Raw genomic sequence first — 7,426 nt, forward strand, 5'->3', positions numbered from 1 at the left:
CAATTTTTTCTGTTTTTAGTTGCCTGGCTAATTTTTTTCCTATTTTTTAGTAGAGACGGGGTCTTGCTCTTGCTCAGGCTGGTCTTGAACTCCTGGCCATAAGCAGTCCTCCTGCCTCGGCCTCCCACAGTGCTGGGGTCGCAGGTGTGAGCCACCGCACCCGGCCTCTTTCTAAATCTATACTTTGAAATAACCTTTAAATAACTTCCAAATTAGACAAAAAATGTTTTTTTTACAAATGACACATTTTTATGTCTTATAATTTTTTAAATCTTGGCTGGTGTCATAAGCAGTGAATTTTGTCTCAACACCAGTAGAGAAGTGGGCAGAAGAAAGGAGAGAGAACTTAGAAGGTTCTACATGTTCGTTCTATAGTTGCAGCGTTTTTTAAAACAGAGTTTGAGTAACGATCACTGGAGCTCTGACTTTTCCTTGGTGTAATTTGTCCACCAGTCTAAAAATGTGCTTGAGCACAGGCTGTGATATGTAGCCAGCTGGAGTCCCAGAAAACTTGGCATCGCTTAACATTTAAAAACCCCATTCTGTTTCTTATTAATCTCCCGAGAGCAAAGAAGCTTCTATAATCCTGTCAGAGAGTGTTGGGAGCTGGGACTGGCGTTCTAGATGGTGGCAACTGCCCCGGCGGCTTTTAATTAGCCATCCGGCGTCCACCATTTAGAATGTTTATTTTTGTTCGTGAAAGATTTTCAGAAACAAGCAAGGAGAAAGAGCCAGATCACTCACATAACCAAACTATAATCAGCGCGTTCACAAAGAATTTTAGCCCAGGCACGTGGATCCAACGAAATATTACACTAGGTGCACAGATCAAAAGTGAATTTGCTGGAGAAGGCAAATGTCGCCGAGAGGACGTGAATCTGTAGAAACCCGAGTCCTCAAACCAGGGAGACACTTGTCTTTACGCCGGAAAGGACACAAAGTCTTTTCCCGTCCCAGGAGGGCCTTTACTAAGGTGCTCTCATAACCGAACAAGATCCCAAATAAAGTCCAGAGCTCCTACCGAGAAGAGGGAGGCTCGGCCTGGGAGGGCCTCGCGGGGCAGAAACGTGGCCGCGGGAGTGAGGGGCCCACGGGGCTCGGGGGAGCGCTGCAGACGGGTTCCAGGAATCGCGATTCCTTCCGACAGCGACCTCGTTTCAGCTCTCATTTCTGACGCTGTGCATGTCAACCTGAAGACAAATACACAGAGAGGGTCTCTAAAAGAAAGGGATATTTATTCGGCGACGGGGCATTGCCACGGGGATACGCCGGCCGCAGTAAACCGTGCGCATTTGGGGAGGTAGAGGAGGACGAAGGTCTTTAAAGAAAAACTGAAGAGGGTTGCGTTAATGTAATCGCTTTGGGGCGGTCCCCTTGGCTGCAGAGATCAGCAACGGAGGTGACGCGGGTCTGCGGCTGGGCAGGCGGTGCCGGCAGGTGTCCTTGCAGAAGCGTTTTCTGCGTAAGGCTGCGAGGGCCTTTGTGCGAGTCCAGGTTTCTGCAGTCCTTTGTGATGGTTTTGTCACCAGGCGTGAACGCGCGAGAGCCCCTCTCCTCACGGCCCCGTGGTGACTCTGACGTTCCCCAAACCAAGCTCCGGCCCCAGGCACGTGTGTGCTTCTCAGGCCTCGCTGGTCAGCTGAAAGGAATAGTGTGTGTACATTAACTCTTGTGCGTACACATTTCCATAAACATTTTTAAATTTTATTTTTCAATTGAGTATAGGACTTGCCCGTATTTACGGGCTGCAGAGTGAAGTTTCGATACACACAATGCACAGTGACCGATCAGTAATCAGCACAGCCACCGTCTCGAACATGTATCATCGCTGTTTTGTGTTGGGAACGTTCAGTATCCTCCTTCCAGGAATTTGAAACTACGTATCGCTGTTAACCGATTCCTGCCTCACAGCTGCGACGCTGCGTCCTCTGACCAGCTCTCTCTCCTGTCCCGGTCATCTCTGCATCAGCCAGCGGTTGCTACATGCGGCTGAACACCCCAGCCCTGGGGTGCCGCCGCCGTCCCCATCCCTCAGGGACCCGCCCCGTGCTCTGCACCACCTGACCCCGCTTCCGGCCCCGCACCTGCTTCCCGGACTGCGCGCGAGCTCCCGGGACGCACAGGCCGGCGCCGTGCCCCGGTTTGCTTCTCTGTCCTGCTCCCACAAGAGCACTGGGCCCGAGGATGAGCGCAGAGGCGGGTGGAGAGCCCGGCGCCGAGTGTGTCGTCCGGGCAGAGTCGGAAAAGGCTAAGCCCTCCGGGGCGCTGGGCTCTGCTCCTGCGGGAGCCGGGCAGTGGGGAAGGGGCAGGTCGCCGGCCTGGTGCTCTAAGCATCCGGCTATTGCAAGTTTGTTTCCACGGCTGCGCGTTGTTTCAGAGCCAGGAGCACCTGCTGTGCTTAGAAAGAAACTTGGTTATTTCTAGGCAGGTAAGGGCATCGCGCCAGCCTTGTTTCCGCTGTGGTCTGACGACCCGCTGCACGGTCTGTCTGGGGGGAAGACACAAAGGTGATTCGGTTCGGCTATGCAGAGCTGAAATCCGGATCCACAAGAAGTCGTCTTTCTCGAATCCTCTGTTCCAACATTTGACTTTTGCGCTTCCCTGAGCTGCCCTCGCTGAACAGAGAATGAACTCGTAATCAAAGCAACTCCTCACTTCGCGAAAGCTGCGTCCCGATGCCCACGGCCGGGCAGGTGTGGGGACACCGGTCCTCGTGTCCACGGAGCGTGGTCGAGCTGCGGGCTCCGCGGGGCCCAGTCTTCCTGTGGTAACAGCACCGCGATTCCCTCGGGGGTTTGCCTGTCCCCGCTGGACACGTCGGGGTGCCCGATGCCCTCGGCCCAGGGACGAGTGGCTGCCCGGTGCCCAGCGAAAGCCCAAATCCCTGGGACTTCAACTCCGAACGGAGTCGGGAGAAGGTGGAGAAGGGCCGGGTCCCCCTCGCTGCGCCGCTGCTTGGATGCTGGTCCACGGGGCCCGCCCACTGTGGGGACTTCGCGCGGCTGCCAGGTCCCAGCCGCCGCTTCACTCCGGGGCACTGCCCACGGCCCGCCATACTTGCGGTGCTGCCCTCCTCTGCTGGAGCTGGTTTCTGCTGCTCACGGCCACGAACTCGGACGGACGCAGTGTCCAGTCAAAATGGGAGCGGGGTGCGGGCTCCGCCCCCAGATCTGGGTGACGCAGGGGGTGGAAGCCACTGGCAGACGTCTGGCTCCAATTAGCTCCCTCCAGAGGAGGACACTGAGACGGGAAGAGGCCCCACGAGGAACAAGAGCGTCTGACACCTCAGTCTCGGGCAGACCGTCTCCCCACCTCTTGCCCTCCACTTGGGGAGGCTTCGGTCTCAGGTTCACAGGGACGTGGACAGATGGCCCTGGGGAAGGTTCTGTCTGGCTCAAGTAACATCTCTGAACCGCAAACCACCCCGAGGGCCACTTCTGGCTCTAAACCATCGAAGCAACCTGCCCGGGGTCTGCGCAGCCAGTCCTCAGGGGGCGGCGACGATCTCAGCACCTCAGGAGCTGGGCGGTGTAGACGTGTGAAGTGGCTCCGTGGAAGACAGCAGGGAGGGGTGGGCGCTACGGCATTCAAGCCCAAGGTAAAAAGACAGCAAGGGAAGGCATCTGCGACCCATGTCTCACAGAGCTAATAACCCTCATATGTAAAGAGCTTCTGAGATCAACAAGAAACGACTAACAGTAAAACACAGAAAAAGAATGTAAACAGTTCAAAGAGCTAATATAAATGTCTCCTAAAAGCGTTACTTACATTTATTTAATAACAGCTTTGAGATACAATTCACACACCACACAATTCAACCATTTGAAGTGTACAGTGAGATGATTTTCAGTACGTTCAGAGTTGTGTAACCATCGCCGCGGTCTATTTTAGATATTTTCATCACCCCAAAAAGAAACCTGTGCCCAGTAGTGGTCTCTCCCCATGTCCCCCCACCCCCAACCCCAGGTGATCACCAGTGCTCAGGGATTCACCTGTCCTGCACAGGGCACGTAGGCGGGGTCTTGGGCATATCTCTAGGGGTGGAAAGACCAGCTGCACAGTAGGTAACTGCGCTAAGCCTTCTGTGGAGCTGCCGGGCCGTCTTCCGCGGCGGTGGCACCGACGGTAAAGTACAGGGCTCCAGTTCGCGCCGCACCTGTCCGCAGGTCTCTGGTTGCGGCCACCCTCGTGGGTGTGCAGTGGCGTCTCCCTGGGGTTTTGTCTGCACCTGTGACGACTGATGATGTTGAGCATCTTTTCATGGGCTGATGCGTCACTCGTACGTCATCTTTGGAGAAATGTCCACCCAGATCCTTTGCCATTTAGAAGTTGGGTTGTTTTGTTCTTACTGAGTTGCTAAGCGGTCTCTGTGAGGAATGCTGGATGCGGGTCCCTCATCAGACATGCAGTTGGCAGCTTCTCTACATCCTGAGCGTTGTCTTCGCATCTCTGGCTGGTGCCCTTGGAGCACGAGTTTTAAATTTCGATGAAGTCCAGTTCGCCTCTTTTTTCTTCTGTTGCTTGTGCTTCTGTAGTCACACCCAAGACACTGTTACTGCCTAAAACCAAAGTCATGAGGAGTTTTTTTTTTTTTAGAGACAGGGTCTCGCTCTGTGGCCCAGGCTGGAGTGCAGTGGTGTGATCACAGCTCACTGCAGCCTTCAACTCCTGGGCTCAAGCGATCCTCCTGCCTCAGCCTCCCAAGTTGCTGGGACTACAGGTGTGCACCACCACACCCAGCTAATTTTTACAAAGTTTTTTGTAGAGATGGGGCCTCGATATTGCCCAGCCTGGTCTCGAACTCCTGGCCTCAAGCGATCCTCCTGCCTTGACCTCCCAAAGTGCTGGGATTACAGGCGTGAGCCACCACGCCTGGCCTCAAGATACACTTTTGAGTTTTAGCTCGTATGTTTAGGTTTCCGATCCAGATGGAGTGTGCTGTTGTACGTGGCATGAGGCAGGGGCCCAACTTCATTCTTCCACACATGAGCATTGGCTTCCCCGGCACCATTTGTTGAAACGACATCCTTTTCTCTATCGCATTGTCTCGGCACTCCTGCCGGAAACCTGATCTCAACTCTACGCCGTCGATCTGTGTCTAACCTCACAGCAGCCTAACCACTGTGCTTTGTAGTCATTTTCAAATCGTGAATTGCGAGTCCTCTAACTTCACTCTCCTTCTTCCGGGTTGCTTTGGCTATTCAGGTACAAATGTCCCTTAAACATACGAGAAGATGCTCAACTTCACTCGTTAAAACATGCGACGGCGAGGCTGTGTCGAGGAGGCCCTCGTGCCCCAGTTGATTTTTTTAATCTCCCTGGAGGGAGGCCTGGCTGCATCCTCACAGCTACGAATGCAGCCCGCGGCTGAGACTTTCTGCCTGGGGGTGGCAAACGGCCCCGTGCAGATTGCCCCTGGCCTGTGGGCCAAATGGCTTCTACATTTCTTAAAAAAAATCTGGGTGCAGGTGGACTGCAGCCCAGAAACACTGGGAATTGCTTCTAGTTTTCACATTTGAAATTATGAAATAGATTTTAATAAAAAGAGAGCATATTTTTGTGTTATGTAAAAATTATATGAAATTCAAATTTCAGTGTCCATAAAGCTTTATTGGAACACAGCCGCGTCCATTCAATTACATCCGTCTCCGGCTGCTTTTATGCCCCAACGGCGGAGTTGAATAATTGCTATAGAAACTGAGCGGTCTGCAGATCCTGGAATATTTGCTGGCAGGCCTTTGCTAAAAGCTTGCTCAGCCCTGTTTTATGAAAAAGATGCTTATGCAGATATGAGAAATGACTTATGGACACGGTTTTTATAGCAAATCTGGCAGCAGCAAGATCGGAGACACCCCAAATGTCTCCCTGAGGAGGACTGGTTAATCATCAATGGTTCATTTATAAACTGGAATATCAGGCAGCTACGAAAAGGAAGCAGTTCCGAGCCCAGAGGAGCCTAAGGAGACGGATGACAAGGTGCAATGTGGGACCCTGGACGGGGTCCCGGGACAGAAATAGGACATTAGGACACAAAGGAAATCTGAAGCGGGTGTGAACTTCAGTTAATAATACCACGAATCGGGCCAGGCGCGGTGGCTCACACCTGTCATCCTAGCACTTTGGGAGGTCGAGGCAGGAGGATCGCTTGAGGCCAGGAGTTTGAGACCAGCCTGAGCAACAGTGAGACGCTGTCTCTAAAAAAAAAAAATTAGCCAGGTCTGGTGGTGCTTCTGTAGTCCCAGCTACTCGAGAGGCTGAGGCAGGAGGATCCCTTGGAGTCTGAGGCTGTAGTGAGCTATGATCGCGCCACTTCGCTCTAGCCTGGGCAATGCAGTGAGACCCTGTCTCAAAAAAATACTAACAAATTAATATTGGTTCATTAGCTGTAATAAAGGTACTACCCTAATGTAAGATGCTAATTAGGGGAGACTGGGTGCCAGTATATGAGAGCTTTTTGTACCATCTTTGTAATTTTCCTATAAACCTAAAACTGTTCTTTAAAAAGTTCATTGTTAAAAAAACAGGGAAGCTCTTTATGGACAGACAAGGAGATAACTCCGAGACGCACAGCAACTGCAACAGCTGAGGGAGCAGGCACACGGCATACGGGTCCCTCTGCGTATAGATGTGCGTGGGGCGGGGCAGGAAAGGGAGAATCTATTTTCATATTTGCTTATATTGTAAAAAGGAACTTCCAAAGAGCCACAAGAAACTAATATTCAGCCACGTGAATGAACCACTTATTCTTAGCAAACAAAATCCCAAATCTTGGTGAAACTGCTGAGGTTAGCCCTGAGGTTGAAGCTTCCAATTTTCTTAGCAACACCTCGGTCTTCTGCCCGCCTGTCCCCGGGCTCCCGCCAAATGCTTCGTTTCCGATCACTTCTCTTTCCCTTTGCCCCCTCTTGTCTGCAGCCCGTGACCCCGTCTCATTCCGGGAACCGGGGGAGCAGCTGAGCCCTCTCGGCGGGCATCGGGCGCGGAGAGTTTAACGACCCACACACGGGTCACGTCACGAGTGAACAGGGCGCCGATCTGAGCCACTCGCCACCCCGGGCACCGGAGACACATCAAAGCTAATGACTGCTGACAAAAGAGCTGGTTCTACAAAAAACAGGTGGAAATATTTTCAGAGGACAGTTTTATTACCACGTTGTAAGAGCCTTAGAATGATCCAGTAAAACGACTGCAAATCCACTGGATCTTTTTAAAGGGGAAGGACTCTGATATCGCAGCAGCGTCCCCTGCAGTGGGAGTACGGGAAGCTGTTCCCACGTGTGACACAGAACAGTCAGGCCCTGGGAGGGTGGCTGCACCCCACCCAGGCGAGGGGCACCCTTGAAAATCTCGTCAATTGCTCTTAAAGTACGACCTTCCTGGTTTAGCGCTCACGGTCCTCAACGGTCGGAAGGAATTATGGGTGCAT

Source organism: Propithecus coquereli, unplaced genomic scaffold (genome assembly GCF_000956105.1).
Source record: "Propithecus coquereli isolate 6110/MARCELLA unplaced genomic scaffold, Pcoq_1.0 Scaffold535, whole genome shotgun sequence".
NCBI classification, from domain to species: domain Eukaryota; kingdom Metazoa; phylum Chordata; class Mammalia; order Primates; family Indriidae; genus Propithecus; species Propithecus coquereli.